This window comes from Podarcis gaigeae (genome assembly GCF_964106915.1).
Source record: "Podarcis gaigeae genome assembly, chromosome: 16".
NCBI classification, from domain to species: domain Eukaryota; kingdom Metazoa; phylum Chordata; class Lepidosauria; order Squamata; family Lacertidae; genus Podarcis; species Podarcis gaigeae.
Window position 1 is genome coordinate 6,580,699 of NC_139693.1, and position 18,227 is coordinate 6,598,925.

General features: G+C 44.2%; 2 long non-coding RNA genes across 2 annotated transcripts; both read right to left on the bottom strand.

The window, feature by feature from the left end:
- Positions 1 to 644: 644 nt before the first annotated feature.
- On the bottom strand, positions 645 to 2,581 carry LOC310833535. Its single transcript, XR_014558761.1, has 2 exons — positions 2,340 to 2,581; positions 645 to 1,367 (listed from the first exon to the last, which is right to left on the bottom strand). It is a non-coding gene; the product is annotated as an uncharacterized lncRNA (long non-coding RNA).
- A 9,262-nt stretch (positions 2,582 to 11,843) lies between these two features.
- Positions 11,844 to 13,752, bottom strand: LOC310833485. The gene is made up of 2 exons (XR_014558699.1): positions 13,492 to 13,752; positions 11,844 to 12,435 (listed from the first exon to the last, which is right to left on the bottom strand). It is a non-coding gene; the product is annotated as an uncharacterized lncRNA (long non-coding RNA).
- Between the last annotated feature and the right edge of the window lie 4,475 nt (positions 13,753 to 18,227).

The following is an 18,227-nucleotide window of genomic DNA, read 5'->3' on the forward strand; positions in this document are numbered from 1 at the left end:
CTTGTTTTGCCAATTCTGGCTCATAACACCACTTTTTCTTTTTTTCTTTTTGAGTAATACCATAAAATTATATATCAATGGAAAGATAATTTAATGAAGAATGTAATGAAACAACTTTAATGAAGGATTATTTATTACAACATAAATAAGGAGGGTATTTGTCAGTGTGTGATGTGATTGCTATCAAGTTGGTTGGTTTTTTTGTTTTGCTTTTTGTTCTTTCATTTAGTGAGCTTGTAAAGCGTAATAAAATTAAAGAAATTGTGCAAAGAGGTAACTGGTCACCCAGAAAGGGATGTAAAATAGTACTATTAAGTGAACAAGGCTACAGTTATGAAGAAATTAGAAGATAATTTTACGGTATTACTCCTAAAAAGAGTGGTGTTATGAGCCATCAAACCTTAGAAATACACTTTCTCCACAGTTTTGGCTACTAGTGTAGTAGATCTGAGAGGTCAGTACACATAAGAAGCTACAGCTTCCAGATTCTTTTTGGGATGTCATTGCTCTTAAAGTGATATGACTGCTTTCAATGTGTGCTGAGGTTGTGACCTGAGGCCAATGTGTGCTATAAAAGCCCTTCCTCCACCTGGACCCATCACTATGGTTGTTTTGCCAGCTGTGAATTGAAAGGAGCCGAGATGTTGTTGGCATGCAATATTAATAATATTTTATTATGAACAAAGACAAGAATGAGCACATGCTACAAAGGCACATTTGCAAAACAAACTGCATTCCTGATGACAAACAGTTTTCCCCATGAAAACCTCTGACATCAAAATCAAAGGCTGTTAGCAAATGGCAGATCCCAGATAGCAAATAAGGATCAAATATTAGGTGAATATATTACATACTTCATGCAAAATGACCTGAGCACTGTTGACTTGTGGACATACACATAGAAGTAGAAAGAAGTGCAACATCAGATAGGCATGTTGAGTGTCCTCATTTTAGGCCTTAAGATATATATATGGCTACTGTGGAAGATCAACCAATTGGTAAACAATGACATTTCTGGATCACTGGATCATATTCTTGCTTTGTTCTCATTCTCTCCGAGTGTGTTAATACCGATAGCTGCTGTAGCTGTAGGTGCTGCTTGGCAGGGCCCTAGAGGAGAAGTTGGAGAAGTCGCTAGCATACAGAGCGCTGGCACCACCATAGCCACCTCGGGCACAGGGGTTGTACTGCTCAATGGCTAGAGGCTGGTCTGGACAGTAGATGGCAGGTCCTGGGATGGTCAGGACGAAAGGTGGTGGCTGGATGGTCACTGTAGATGCAGGACACTGAGCATAGCACTGGTTGTTTCCACCACCACTGGCCATTTTTGCAGGATTGGAGGGTAATCTGAAACAACAGGATTGGATCTAGAATGAAAGCAATGTATTAAGCCCTTTGCAGATTTCAGTGTCCTGTGGGCCAGATGAGGAGGCTTCACTGATTGCATCCAAGCTGTGAGTCAACAGTTCCCCACACATATTATAAGAGCTCGAATAGGAGTAGAAAATGAGGTGTCCTCCAGCTGTTGTTGAAACACAACTCCCACCATCTTTGACTATTGCTCATGGTGGCTGGGGTGGATAGGAACTGGAGTCCAGCTACAACTAGATAGTCATATGGTAGAAAACACATGGTAGAAAACTGAGATAGTAGAATAGAGTCACCACTTCAGCTGGAGATACTATTAGTGCATCATGGGTAATGTTTGTAGAGCTTCTTTCTCCCTGTAGTGCTAGTCTTTTTCATATTGGGTGTTGTATAGGGGAACACTGAAAAAAATACAATTCCATACTTGCACTCTGAAATGATACTGTCCATCATTTGACTTTGTTGTCCTTACCTCATTCTGAAACCATAGCTCAAAACCCTCTAAAGTGACTTGTGAATGAAATGGAAACAATGAAAGGCTGCTTCATTGCCCTATGTTTTCAAACTCCTACTTGCCCACCTCATTTCACAGCCATAGAGATGGTTCCTTCCAGATGTTTTGGACTCCAGTTCCAACTAGTCCTAGCCACCATAGCTAATGGAGAGGGAATATGGCAGTTGAGTCTGCAACATCTGGAGGGAATATCGGTAAGAAAACCTAAGGGAAATAGGATTTCATTTTTCAGCTCAGCGCTCTCTTACAATCATGTTATCTGCATCTCCACTAACACTTTACTAAGAAACAAAGGAATCACAAAGACCTCATGATCAACATTCAGCTTCTTTGTATTTTTAACCATGCATGGATGCAAAACAAAGAAGTCCCTCTCCAATCATATGAAATGCCTCCATTATTAAGATTCATAGTGCTCCTCTACGATGCCCTCCCATAGAAAGCCCCTAGTACTCACCAGTTCGCACAGGGACAAGCAGAGGATTGATCTGATAAATGACCTAAAGGATGAGCTTTATATACTGTTGGCTCCATAGCCTGGAGGAGCTGAGACACACCCATAGAGAGTTTCCTAATCCGTTGTCATATGGAAGATGCCTCAACTGATTGTAGATAGTTACCCCTCCCTGTTGGTGATTACAAGTCGGCGAGTAAGGCGAGAAAAGAAGACCCTCCCAGGTAGTGACAGATTCTACTTGGGTCAACGTGGTGTGGTTGCTATATACGTTACACCCTATAGATTGTTTAAATATTATGTCTCTATAGGGATAAATCAATGAACAATGTTTCCAGTTGACACACCAATGAAACACTTGGTGTTGGGTCATCGTGACAGCATGACATTCTGGTGCATAGAGGAATGTATGAATTGCCTCTTGCTCAGTCCTTTACAGAGCAGACCAGTGGAAATAAATCAAATCAAATTATGCTAGGCATAGTTATTGATTTCAGCAGGCCTACTCCTACTCTGAGGATGTTTTTGGAGACAACCATAATATCATTTATATCTCACCTTTTCCTCCAAAGAGCTTAAAGTGGCATATATGGTTCTCTGCCTCCTCATTTATCCCCCACAACAACCCTGGGAGGTAGGTTAGACTGAAAGCCAATGACTGGCTCAAGGTGAGTTTCATGGCTGAGTGACAATTTAAACATGGGTCTCACAGGTCCTTGTCAGACACTCTTAACCACCGTACTGCACTGATGCTTGATCTTTCTGTATTTCCAGGTTTGCGTATTAACCCCCAAATACTGCAGCAACATAGTGAGTCTTCAAGGCCTGTTTGAAATTAACAAGCAAGGGCCTTTTCTAATCACAGCTGAGACAGAGCCAGTGGCATAGCGTAGGGGGTGCAGGGAGGCCAGCCACACCGGGCGCAACATCTGGGGGGGCGCGCTCGCACTCGCAGCTCTCTGCCCCTACCTGGCTCACTCACTCTCTCTCACTGCAGTGCTGGCTGTGCGAATCCGATCCGAGCCGCCGGGGTCGCCGCCCACTGTGGCGGGGGTGGGTGCCAGGCGTGCGGTGTGGAGAGAGAGCAAGGGACTATCTGGGGGAGGGACAGTGCAGCGGCCACCCAGTGCAGCGCTGAGCGCGGGAGAGAACCACACCAGCCCAGCCCAGGTAGCAGCAAGAAGAAGCTGGCAGGGGCATCAGGTTAGGGGTTAGGGGGCGCAAATTACTTGCCTTGCCCCGGGTGCTGACAACCCACGCTATGCCACTGGACAGAGCTCCATAGGTTCTCTTGTGAGGTGCCCCCACAGATAAGACACTATTCCATGTAACTGGCAATCTGATTTAATTTACAAGTGGACATCCAAACAGTAGCTCTAAAGTAGATCTTATGGCAAACTTTTCTGAACTTGGTGCATACTTTATGCCAACTGTATAATTTTATTTTATTTGCCCCCAAGACATTGGTACATATGGAGAATGGATGAGTGGAGGTGGGAAGAGAAGTGATTTTTTGACACAGCATTAATTTTCATGGGCAGTGATGAAAAATCAAAGACAACAAATTCCTTTTCCAGTGCAGGTGAATAGCAGGTCAGTGAATAGTTTTGGGTGGACTCAACACAATCATACCCTTTTGGAATCATACCCTTTTTGACAGTCACAAAAGGAAATTGAGGGCAACTGAGGGCAATGGAAATGGTGGTTATTTTTCAAGCAGTGTTGATCAATATTTGGAAATGGAGATGTAAGCTCTGCTGAAAATGTTCACACAAAACTGTGAATAGTGTCGGCTTGGCTCTATGCAATAATGACTTTTTTTTTAAGTTCAGACAAAATGTGCACAGAATATATTGTGATCTTGTTTATATTTAACCTTGGCAGAAGAAGATTAAAAAGAATGCAGAAATCTTTTTCTTCAGATAGATCAAAAGACTGCAATCCCTTAGATCATTGTTGTTACCCCACCCCCCTCACCCCTCAAAACACTCAGATCCATCTTGAAATGAAAGCTGGGGGGGGGGAGTGATATTTGGAGAAATTATCCCTTTACCATACCCTTCCAAAATGTAGCAGAACAAGTTCCCATGATTATTGGCATCTTTCCTAAGCAAGTTAGTTAAGTATCACTTTAGAAAGGATTAAAGATGCCAGATTATCTTCAAAAGGGAGGAAGATGGATTCAGTTTATGGGTCATGCCCTAAAAGTGAACAGGAATGAATTGGGACAATTGGGTTAGGTCATATTTGTGTGAGGTGGGGGGTTAGAGCTTTTTCTTCAGCCCATATGCAGTGATGAAGAAAGTGTTAGGTTATAGTTCCATTCCACCTTAAAAGGGTACAGGCATGACTGTTGTGTGTCACATGCCTGTTTACTTCCAGCACTTGCTGGGAACTTCCGTTTGTATATAGCTTTTGTGTTACTGCTGTTTTGCTGGAGACGAAGGGAAGCAGACATGTTTCCCTCTGTTCCTGAACTATGCTGAATAAAATGCTGTACATTATGCTTACACATTTCTCTGTCCACCTCTTCTGCTGTGAGAAGATTTACACACTCTGCTGATAGATTGTACACGGGTCTCTAAAGATATCTGAGGCTCATGCCACTGATTGATGCTGTTTCCAAGGGAGACTGGTGATCGTCCAGCTGCCGGCCGGTGGCTGGAGCCAGTTGGGGGCCTGCCTGATGCCCCCATCTCCCCGGCAGCATCCCAACAGAAAGACCCTATGAACAGTTAGGACACTTCAACGGGGCACTTCAGTCAATAGCAGCAAGAACATGAGGAACCTTAGCATGGAGCTTCTATGCTGGACATGTCAATAGGAACTGGAGACAATGGCAGCTTTAAAAGTCCTGTCCAACCTCACACCTCTGAAGGCTGTTTTTCCTCTGAAACTCACCTTTTGCTATACCCTCTAACATTCCTCAGGTGAAAAGAGGGATACTTCTCACTGCAATGCGCTCTATGTGGGGCTACCTTTGAAGGTGACCCAGAAACTACAACTAATCCAGAATGCAGCAGCTAGACTGGTGACTGGGAGCAGCGGTGTAGCGTGGGTTATCAGCACCCGGGGCAAGGCAAGTAATTTGTGCCCCCTAACCCGGGGCAAGGCAAGTAATTTGCGCCCCCTAACCCGGGGCAAGGCAAGTACAGTAATTTACTCTCCCAAGCAGCAGCAGCGAGGCTTCTCTTTCCCCCGCGCTCTCCCGGAGCTGCCTCTTTTCTTTCCTTTTTTCCCTTTCTCCAAGGCTTTTCGCTTTCTCTCCTTAATTGATTCCCCCTCCACACCGCGGCGTTTCCTGGCTGCTTCCCCCCCCCTTCCCCCCTCTCTCTCCTCCTCGCTCTGCTTGCCTTGCCCTGCCCTGCCTGAGGGCGCCCTGAGGAGACTCCGCTCTCCTTTCTGACCAGGCAAGGTGGAAAAAAGGGGGGAAAGTCTCTTCCCGCCCCCCGCCCATGTTGCGCCCGGTGTGGCCGGCACCCCTGGCACCCCCCACGCTACGCCACTGACTGGGAGCAATCGCCGAGACCATATAACACCATTCTTGAAGATCTACATTGGTTCCCAGTACATTTCCAAGCACAATTCAAAGTTTTGGTGCTGATCTTTAAAGCCCTAAATGGCCTCGGTCCAGTATACCTGAAGGAGCGTCTCCACCCCATCGTTCTGCCCAGATACTGAGGTCTAGCGCTGAGAGCCTTCTGGCAGTTCCCTCGCTGCAAGAAGCCAAGTTACAGGGAACCAGGCAGAGGGCCTTCTTGGTAGTGGTGCCCTCCCTGTGGAACGCCCTCCCGTCAGATGTCAAAGAGAAAAACAACTACCAGACTTTTAGGAGACATCTGAAAGCAGCTCTGTTTAGGGAAAATTTTAATGTTTAACAGACTATTGTATTTTAATATTTTGTTGGCGGGATAACTTTAAATCTCCATGGGAAGGGGAGATAGTGGAGGAAGTACAGAAGTGCGGGTTGTCCTCCCTTTATATAGAGTCCATGACGTATATCCACGCAAAGGCGGTGATCGCTCAAAGATTAAGGGATATTGCCAGACAGGAGGACATAGCCCGTGTGAAACCTGGGTTGTTTCTGGGGGAACAGTTGTATCGGGCTTCTCCAGCTCGCTACCTGGCGGATATCCACTACGTGGAATACCGCAGACTATTTACCGCGGCTAGGCTGAATGTTCTTGACTCGGCGGTTCTGAAGGGAAGATATGGAGGAGTCCCATATGACCAGAGATTATGACATTGTGGGACTTCCGGGTCGGCGCCATCGCCGAATGGCGGGCTCCCTCCGAGCTCCGGAGGGAGCCGGCTTGGCAGGGGCTGGGTCCTACCGCACCGGCGATGCGGGGACCCTTAAAAACCACGGCCAGATTGAGGCCGTGGACATGGAGACTCGGCTGGCACCGTTAGCGCTCTCCCGACTCGTGAAGGAGCCTTTTTAAAGGCTACGGATCGGGTGCCGGGGAGAAGCGTGGTGCTTTGAGTTCTCTGCTATCCCTGCCGAGCGCAGCCGCATGCCATCCGGCGGAGAGCGCTGACTTCTTCTATTGAAAATTCGGCTCTAAAGAAGAACCCGTGAGTAATTGGAATATGGACTAAAAAAAAGGGGGATAAATTTTTAAAATTCGGAGCGAACGGGGGAGGTGGAAAAAAGGAAGTCAGCCTACCCCTAAATTGTAGAAGAGCCAAAACAAAGGACTGGACAACTAAGATCGAGTGTAACCTTATCTTGCCGAATCAGCAACTTCGCGAGGGAAAATTATAAGATTGAGCTGGAGGAGAAAAGTGGAATTGTTTTAAAAAAAGCAACCCCCCCGGAATCCCTGGAGCGATTCGGGAAACTGCCTGGAGAAAAGTGATGGAGGTTTTGACAGCTGTCAAAGAGCTGTCAAAAAGGAAGATTAAAATAGAGACTTTGTTATGAGGACTTTGCCGGTTATATTTGTTACAAATTGAATACAAACTGTTTTAAATATCGGTCAACAAGCTACTTGGTCTGGTGGATGTGATTCTGGAGGGGAACTTTGTTACTGCAATCCACCTAGAGGAGCCGAGGGACATTGCATGTGTTTTTCACAGGAAATGTGAACAGCTGAATGGAACTTTCAATCTCCTGGGAAACTGCAGGAATGGAACACTATTTTGTCTACAGAGGTCTACACACTACAGGAAACAATGGAACTATTTGTTGGAAAATGAAAGGAACATGATGTAATGCTTTGCTTCATGAATAACAAACCTCTGCAGAGACACTAGAAACTTTTGGAAAAAGAACATTTCTGTGGGAGAACAGAGAAATAAAAAGGAGGAGAATGATTGATAAGAACAAGGAAACAACAAGAACTGGACAGAACTGGGGGAACATTTGGGATATTCAGGTTTGACAAGCTTATGGATACAAAATTGGAGTTTTTACTCCTGGATATAAAAACCTGGATAGAAGAAATGGGCCCTTATTTGATAGACTCTTTCTACGATTGGACATCCGTAATTAAAGACTGGCAAAGAACCGGAGGGACATAGTGTAATGTGGGAACTCCAGGAAGATATTAGAAGTGGAGGGATAGGTGAAACGCAAAGGGGAAAGAGGGGAGGGAAAATTGGAATCCAAAGGCTGTAAAATTATTATTCATATTTATCTTATTTTCATCTGTACTATGTTTGAAAGGGGGAAACTCGTGGAAAGGTATAGATCGATCTTAGGGGATGAGAATTTGGATAAATTGGGTTATTGACGAAGAGTGTAATTTGGGGATAAGAATTTGTTGAATTTAATTGCTTATTTGGAAGATTTGGAACACAAGAGGGGGTAGGGAGGGGAAGTCCTAGTTATTGGCAATAGATTGGATTTAATTTGTTTTGATTTGTTTTAATTTGGAAAACTTTAATAAAAATTATTATAAAAAAAAGAGATTATGCCATTGTGCGTTGGGTGAGGTAGAATCCACAGAGCACATTTTACTGAGCTGTCCCTTCTACAACGATTTAAGACAGTATCTTATAACTCCATACTTACCCCAGCTCAGTTCCCGGCAAAGAGGAAAGCAGACAGCATATCTGCTAAATAAGTCTTCTGGGAAAACAACTTTGTCAGTGGCTAAATTCCTTTTCCTTGCACTCAAGTGTCGGAAACGTATAACTGAATGCTTTGATGTGGGTTATCTGTGAGAGGTCTAGTACTGTGGCCCTACCTTATTTATGTACCCCTATGATGTTTTAGTTTATAATTCTGTATTGTGTAATGTTTTATTTCTGACTATCAGTCGAATAAAGGAAATTGATTGATATTTTGTTGGAAGCCGCCCAGAATGGCTGAGCAAACCCAGCCAGATGGGCAGGGTATAAATAATGAATTATTATTATTATTATTATTATTATTATCATCATCATCATCATCATCATCATCATCATCACTTCCCCCTGCCCAAGGAGGAAGGCTAGCAGCGGTGGCCACAGAGGCCACAGGCTGCTCCCTTGCAATGGCCACTACTACCATCGCTCAAGACAAGCACCAGCTCATCCTCCTCCCTGAGCTCAGTGGCTGCGGCTCTGGCGGGGGAAATAGGGACATTCTGGGATCAAATCAGAAGCTGGTATGGCTTTTTTAATTCCAGGACTGTCCCTGGAAAATTGAGACACTTGGAGGGTATGCTTTTACTAGAATTTACAGTGTGGGGTTAGCTAGTCAGAAGTCTGGGGATACGTAGGAACTGTTTTGCAGCATCTCTTTTTTTTTAATTTTTTAATTGATTTTCCAACACAGATTAAAAACAAAACAACACACACACATAAACAAACAAAAACATATAAACATGTATAATTTCAAGACCTCTTTTTCATTAACCTTGCTTCCCAGACTTCCCCTTACCTCCCCTTTTCTGCATCCCTGTTTTAAAATTTCTTCAACAACCCCTCACACCAATTAACTAATTATTTATTTTCTTTTTTAGCTTCTTCTCATACTTAATCAATTACCGCTGTAATTCTATATTTTCCTTTCCCTTGACATTTTAGCATTCATTAATTTTACAACAGTTCTTAAGATATACTTTGAATTTCTTCCAGTCTTCTTCCACCGTCTCTTTTTCTTGGTCACGGATTCTGCCGGTTATCTCCGCAAGTCCCAGGTAGTCAATCACCTTCGTCTGCCATTCTTCCAGCGTGGGTAGTTCTTGCGTCTTCCAATACTTTGCTAGAAGAATCCTTGCTGCTGTGGTGGCATACATAAAAAACGTCCTATCCTTCTTAGACACCAATTGGCCGACCATGCCCAGGAGAAATGCCTCTGGTTTCTTATGAAACGTACATTTAAGTACCTTCTTAATTTCATTATAAATCATTTCCCAGAAGGCCTTAATTCTCGGGCAAGTCCACCAAAGGTTTTGCAGCATCTCAAAGCTGGGTTGGTCATGGTTATTGTATTCTGGTCTTTCTTGGTGGCCATTTGACTGACCATGTTTAGAGTGGTTAAGAATGAAGCAGAGGTTACCTTCTGAGGATTCTTTATAGTGTTTGTCCAACCAACGTCTCACAACCATTTGATACAAGGGACTACAGAAGAGAAGCTACCTTTAGGAATGTGGGAAGCAAGCTTAGATCCTTGTACTGAGTCACAGCATAGGTCCATCTAGCCCTAAATCTATACTGAGTGCCAGTAGCTCTCCAGGGCTTCAGACAGGATCCTTTCTCAGACCTACTTGGCCACCTTCAGCATGCTAAGCAAGCGCACCACAACTGAGCTGTGGACATAGGACGCTGTTTACACAGTTAAAGGCTGCACAGTTAAAAGCTTCAAAAGACCTTTCAAGAAGGAAATGCAGGGAAAGACGTGTGCTTGAGACCTTGGAGGTCCTCTCATTGTCAGCATAGAACATGGCACAGATCTAGTAGCCCTCCCTGCATTGCAGGACTACGACTCCCCTCATCCTTGACCATTGTCCTTGCTGGCTGGAGTTAAAGGGACTTAGAATCCAAGAACATTGATGAATTACAACTCACTGTCTGGGATTCTTTGTGGTGTGCAATATGTCTGTATGCATGGAGAGATGCATCTCTGCCCCATGTTTCAAGGGAAGGATATAGATCAGTGGTAGAGAATTACAAATTGCCACAGAGTTCAATTCAGGGGATCCCCAGTTACGACAGAGATAGATCCTGGAGACCCCAAACTGTCAGAGTAGAACAAAGTCAAGGAACCAGTGGACCTACAGATATTGCTGTAATACATCTCTTCTCATCCCCACCATTGATCTGTATTGGCTGAAGATGATGGGATCTGAAATCAAAGTACATTATTGAACTACAGCTCCCATCATTCCTGACTATTGGTCATGCTGGCTGGGGCTGATGGGAGTTGTAGTCCAGCAACATCTAGAGGGATGCTCAGGTTCCACATCTGTGGTATGTAGCCTCAACTCTTCATTCAAGGTTGGGGACAACCAGTTGCTCTCCTGATGTTGCTATACTACAACTCCTCTGAACCCTGACTATTGGCCATTCTGATTTTGACTGGTGGGACTTGGAGTTCAAGAACACTGATAAACTAGAATTCATGATCAAGGATTCATCATGGAGAGCATTGTGTCCCTATGTATAGAGAAATCTACCGTATTTTTCGCCCTATAGGACGCACCGTCCCATAAGGCGCACCTAGGTTTTTTGGGGGGGGAAATAAAGGGAAAAAAATTATTTCCCCCCCAGGCGCGGGGCTGGGGCGGGGGAGGCCCGCCGGAGCTTCCCCTGACCCCAGCCCCCAAACAGGCAGCTCTCTGCAAGCCGTGGGAGCCCAGGGCTGGCTCCCGCCGCTTGCGGAGAGGTCTGCGAAGCCTGGACGTGCTGAGCTCAGCGCGCCCAGGCTTCCGCATGCAGGGACCTCTCCGCAAGCAGCGGGAGTGCTCCCCCCGCTTGCGGAGAGGTGCGCGAAGCTTGGACGCGCTGAGCTCAGCACGCCCAGGCTTCCGCATGCAGGCACCTCTCCGCAAGCGTCGGGAGCGCTCCCCCCGCTTGTGGAGAGGTGTGCGAAGCTTGGACGCGCTGAGCTCAGCGCGCCCAGGCTTCCGCATGCAGGCACCTCTCCGCAAGAGGCGGGAGCGCTCCCCCCGCTTGCGGAGAGGTCCGCGAAGCCTGGAGAGCGAGAGGGGTCTGTGCGCACCGACCCCTCTCGCTTTCCAGGCTTCAGCGAAAGCCTGCATTCGCCCCATAGGACACACACACATTTCCCCTTCATTTTTTGAGGGGGAAAAGTGCGTCCTATAGGGCGAAAAATACGGTATTTCTTTTCCATGTTTCACAGGCAGGACATAGTTCGTTATTAGAGCACCTGCTTTGCAAGCAAAAGATCACAATGCTCAATTCAAGGCATCTCTGGGTGGAACTGGGAAAGTGATATAAGGGTGCTTTCAGTGTATGGTGTGGCTGTGATGAGCGTCATTGCAACATAAAACCTTTTTTGCTGTTCACACCTACTACAACTTTACCAGGTATGAATTGAAATGAGCCAGTAAGTTGTTAAGATGCAATATTAATATTTTAATATGAACAAAGACAAGAAACAGCACATTCCACAAAGGCACATTTGCAAAACAAACGGCATTCCTGTACACAAACAGCTTTCCCCATGAAAATCTCCCAAGGTGAAATTGAAGTCTGATAGCAAATGTTGTATCCCAGCAGGACTAGCTTAGCCCCCCTTTTCTAACTGCAAATAACAATTAGACACAGCGGAAGCTCAATTGTTTCGTAAACAATGACATTTCTGGATCTCTATTACGTCTTCTGGTTTGTTCTCATTCTCCCACAGTTTTAATACCGATAGCTGGTGTAGCTGTAGTTGCTGCTTGGCAGGGCCCGAGTGTAGAAGTTGGAGAAGTCATTGGCATACAGAGCGCTGGCACCACCATAGCCACCTCCATAGCCACCTCGGGCACAGGGGTTGTACTGCTCAATGGCTAGAGGCTGGTCTGGGCAGTAGAGTGCAGGCCCTGGGATGTTCAGGACGAAAGGTGGTGGCTGGATGGTCACTGTAGATGCAGGACACTGGGCATAGCACTGGTTGTATCCACCACCACTGGCCATTTTTGTCGGATTGGAGGGTAATCTGAAACTAGAATTGGAACTAGAATTAAATCAAAGTTTTAAGTATCTACTTATTTCAATATTTTGTAAGCAAGATTTTTGAAGTCCTGGTATATTGTAGCCTGGCAGTTCTGCAGCTCAAATATACAAGGGCTAGAAGAGAGGTAGCCAATGTCATGCCTTCTAGATGTTGTTGCATCACAACTCCCATCATCCTCAACTAATGGTCCTACTAGGTGTGATTGATGAGAATGGAGTCCAACTACATCAGGAGGATCACAAGGTGAAGACAATACTGAGCTACTGTAGATTGACCAATGGTGCAACTCAGTAGATGTTCATCTATATGTTTATTTGTGTGAGCATCTCTAGTATTTACTTTTTCATGCAGTTTCTGCCATCTGATAGAGCTACACATGCTGGAAAGATGAAATGGTAGAAGAGATTCACCACTTCACATGGAGGTACTAATTTTTACAGGAAATCTCCCTGCATACAGAACATTAGTGTATCAAGCAAAAAGTCTATAGATCTTCTTTCTTCCTGTAGTGCAGGTTTTGTGCATGCAGGCTTTTACACACACACACACCATGGGCACCATCAAAAAAATGATCTCATACTTGCATCCTGAAATGATGCATTTTTTCCCACCTTCCTATATCCCCACCTCATTCTACAGCCATATACATAGATCCTTCCAGATGTTCTGGACTCCAATTTCAATCTGCCATAGTCGCCATAGCCAATGCACAAGGAAGATGGCAGTTGGGTCCACAACATTTGGAGGGAACATCTGAAAGAAACCCTTTGAGAATTTGAGGAGAGTTTTTTATCTCATCAATACCCTACCTTCACTGTAGCTTCTTCTCCACTAGGATTTCTTTTGAGTAAAGGAATCACAGAGGCCTCTGGTTCACATTTGGCTTTCTTGTTTCCTTAACCATGCATTCTACACTACCGTGGGGTAGTTGCATAGGAAAACCTCAAAAGTACCACAAGCAAATGAGATCCCCCCAGTCTTAAGGTTCACAGAGTGCTTCTTTATGACAACCTCCCAAAGAAAACCCCTGGAACTCACCAGTTCTTGAAGGGAGAAATGTCTCAGAAGAGGATCAGTGTGAAAGACTCCCCAAAGGAGGAGCCTTTTATACTCTAGCTCTATAGCCTGGAGGAGATGAGACACCAATTTCCTAACCTATTGTCATATCAGGGACACCTCAATTATTGTAAACAGTTGCATTCCCTGTTGGTGATTACTAGCCAGCTAGCAATCGAGTTTGATGACCCTCCCACGTAGTGAGAATTAGTTTCTCTCTCACTTAGCACAATATGCTTTGTATATATGTTACACCCCATGAATCCTTTTGATCTTACTGTTCTGATGGGATAGATAAAAAAATAAGACATCCAGTTAACATTCCAGTAAAGGCCATTGAGTTGGATCATTGGCAGTCTGGGATTCTGCTGCCTACTGAAATGTATACCTCACCTCACCTACCAAAGGTCCTACTCATTGGAATGAATATGCATTGCAATCGTGACCAATCTGATTGAACTGACAGATGGGCATCTCAAGAAGGCCATCAAAGCAGAACTTAATGTACAAAAACAAATCTCTATGAAATACATGGAGAAGGTGGTCCATACATTATCCCAACTGTATTCCACTGACTTCATTTGGTACAACATGACAGCATCTTTGTTCACAAGGAGCTGTTGGCTCTTCAGCCAGACTCAAAATTGTCAAACATGGGGTGGATGGTTTGAGAGAGTATAGGACATTGCCTTGTCTGAGCAATTAAGCCATGAAAGGAAGCTTCTGTGAGGAGTTATGAAATAAGACCATTTTGATGTTGCATGTTCTCTGTTCATATGCTTTTAAAATAAACATGACACATTGCACAGGCCCCCAAAGAAACATACCTCTAGGTGATGGGGATATCAGATTGATATGTGACTCTTATATTCAAAATGTCATTTCATGGAATCTATTTTTATTGCCCTGAGCTCTCAACTGGGGGCAGCCAATCCAGCAGGCCTGTGGAAGAGACAGGAAGCAGAAGGCTCATTCCATCAGTTTTTCTTGAGGCCCAGCTTATTCAGGGACATCCTGTCCCTCAACTGTGCCAGATGATCAATACAGGAACAACCATTAATAAAATGGTGCCTGATTTTGATTTTGCTCTTCCCTCCCTCCCTCTGCCCTTTCCCTTGTGTGTCTTCTTCTTCTTCTTCTTCTTCTTCTTCTTCTTCTTCTTCTTCTTCTTCTTCTTCTTCTTCTTCTTCTTCTTCTTCTAGATTGTAAGCCAGGTAGGGACCATCTTGTTTTGATTACATAGGTCAATCTGGAAGCTTTTTTGGCTGAAGAGCCAGGTAAAGGTAAAGGTAAAGGGACCCCTGGCCATTAGGTCTAGTCGTGGCTGACTCTGGGGTTATGGCGCTCATCTCGCTTTATTGGCCGAGGGAGCCGGCATACAGCTTCCAGGTCATGTGGCCAGCATGACTAAGCCACTTCTGGCGAACCAGAGCAGCACACGGAAACACCGTTTACCTATTTATCTACTTGCACTTTGACGTGCTTTCAAACTGCTAGGTTGGCAGGAGCAGGGACTGAGCAACGGGAGCTCACCCCGTTGCGGGGATTTGAACCGCCGACCTTCTGATCGGCAAGCCCTAGGCTCTGTGGTTTAACCCACAGCACCACCCGCGTCCCTTGAAGAGCCAGGTACTGATGCTCAAAATCAGGGTTTCCCAAACTTGGTTTTCCAGCTGTTTTTGCACTACAACTCCCATCATCCCTGCTCTACATGAATGAATGAAAATGATGCAAAGGTTTATTGAACCTTCTGTTAATTTTATTCCCACTGCAATGACAACTCCACCCCAATATTATTCTTTGTTGCTTTATAGTATTTTTCTTTTTGAAACTCAACATTTTGTTCTTTTTGTAAAAAAAAAAAAACACCAACAAATTTTGGAACAATGAGAGTGTCCCTCTGTGATTCTATTTAACTGATGAGAAATGCTTGGTGGAGATAAAACAATACAGGAAATCTTGGGCACAGCATAAATCTTTATCAGCAGTGGTTCCAAACCAGCAGTGGTTGAAAACAAAAACCTTTTCCGTGAAGCTGAAAACATTTGCAGCTAACTGGATAGTTTTGGTTGGGCTCAATGCAAGAGTTTTCTGGGGAGAGAGATTCAGAGAGTAATGTTTGATTTCCATTTGAATCCAAGGCTTCAGCCATGGGAGAAACAAGACACTTTGGGGGTGTCAATGCTGTGAACCCCTCCATCATAGGCCCAGGTTGTATATATATGTAAATAAACCATGTATCCTAAAGACATCACAGTCTCCGCTGTGCCTCATTTCCAAAAGGAAACAGAAACCCTGAGTAAGCACCTGCAACCCCTGAAGTTTCTCACCACTTGAAGATTGAGATGTAGTGCAACAATCTGCTCAGCTCCACAGCCTGGAGGAAATGAGAAACAAGAACTAATAATTTCCCAATCTGTTGTCTCATGGGAGACACCTTAGTTTGGTGTAAACAGTCACCTTCCCAGTTGCTGATTACTTATCAACTAGTAAGGGAGATGGGAATGACCCTCCCAGGTTGTGAGAATTAGTTTCTTCCCAGCTCAACACAATATTGTTTGTATATATGTTACACCCTATGTATCCTTTAGATTTTACAACTCTAGTTGATATTTTTCTTAGGTGTCCAGTTAATAAAAATAAAAATAAAAATAAAAATAAAAATAAAAATAAAAATAAAAATAAAAATAAAAATAACAACAACAACAACAATAATAATAATAATAATAATAATAATAATAATAATAATAATAATAATTTATTTATACCTCACACATCTGGCTGGGTTTCCCCAGCCACTCTGGGCAGCTTCCAACAGAATATTAAAATACAATAGTTTATTAAACATTAAAAGCTTCCCTAAACAGGACTGCCTTCAGATGTCTTCTAAAAGTCTGGTAGTTGTTTTTCTCTTTGACATCTGGTGGGAGAGTGTTCCACATGGTGGATGCCACTACCGAGAAGGCCCTCTGCCCAGTTCCCTGTAACTTGGCTCCAGTAAGCCTTGGTGTGGGGTCACTGGCAATGTGGATTTCTGCTGCAGAGTGGAATGTATACAGTGGTACCTCGGGTTACAGACACTTCAAGTTACAGACTCCACTAATCCAAAAATAGTACCTTGGGTTAAGAACTTTACTTCAGGATAAGAACAGAAATGGTGCGGCGGCAGCTGGAGGGCCCATTAGCTAAAGTGGTACCTCAGGTTAAGAACAGTTTCAGGTTAAGAACGGACCTCCAGAACAAATTAAATTCTTAACCCGAGTTGCCCAGGGTCCAGGCAGAGTGTGGTATTTCCACATCACCTGCTTCCAGATTTCTTTAGACTTCAGTCGGAGAGTCACCCAACTAAGCCATGACTTCTCTCTTGGAATTTATCCATTATGATAGCAATGATCATTGTTAATAATCCACACCTTTTAAAAAGATAACAACACTACCTACAAATTCCCAACAAAGTGGATATACAGTTCTGTCTGCAATTAGCAGCAAACACAGAAACAGTCCATGGGTTGTCCCTCGATATCTGAAACTGCCCCCTTCCTGCTTCTCACCAAAGACCTCAAAAGAAGAAGGTGGTCAGTCACAAAGCAGAAAATGGTGCAACTAAGTGGCTTGGCCCTGTAGCCAAATGCCAATCACAAGAATTATACTGGAGTGACTCTGTTCTAGTGGGGAAGGGCATATAGGGTATTGAGTATGGCTGAGTAAGTGCTGCGCATGCAGGTACTTGAGTATTCAGGCTTTACCAGAGGTTTTATACTACACATTATCCAGTTATATATTGCAATGTTGAAGGATCTTTCAGGAATGAAATGCTGGAAAAGACATTTGTCAGACCCTGGAGACTCCGTGGTTTTCTGAGTAAAATAGGGACACAGAACCAGTGGTCCTCTGGATGTTGCTATACTACAACTCCTCTCATCCCTGACCATTGTCCATGTTGGGTTTGGCTAGTGGGACTTGGAGTTCAAGAACAATGATGAACTACAGCTCAATGTCATAGATTCATCATGGAGTATACTCTATGCATGGATAACTGAATTTCCAATCCAACTGAAGGACATGGCACAGTAGTAGAGCATATGCTTTGCAAGGAAATGATCACAAGGTTCAGTTCAGGTTATTTTCAGGTATGTCCTGCAAAGTCTTGTCTGAAACCCTGAAGAGCTCTTTCAGTCATCCTTCAAGTCATTGTTGACAATACTAAGACTGGGTTGGTTTAAGACAGCATTCTTTCATTTCTTGGGTGGGGGGATCATTCAGTGGTACAGCATATGTTCTACATGTGAAAGGTTCAACATTCCAAACCCAACATAGCTAGGTAGGGCTAAGAGGGACTCTTGTCCAAAACCTTGGAGAGCCATTGCCAATCAGTGTGGAACTAGATGGACCAGTGTATTGACTATGGTTAAGGCAGTTTCTATGTAATGGTAGAGAAAGTTCTATACATACAGAACATCCCTGGCTCTGTCTCTGGCATCTCCAGGGATAGCATGTTATGGGAAAGTCCTCTCTCCTCTGGAGACCCTCCAGAAGTAATACAGTTAAGTGCTGAAAATCCTATGCTAGGTGTATCAGTGCAGCTTGCTGTGTTCCCCTCCCCACTTCGACAGTGATGGATGATCATTAAAAGCGCTTTTTTAAAAGTATCAGGATCGTAGGTGTGTAAGGTCAGTACCCTTAACTAACTTGAATTCCCGGGATTCTTTTGGGAAGCC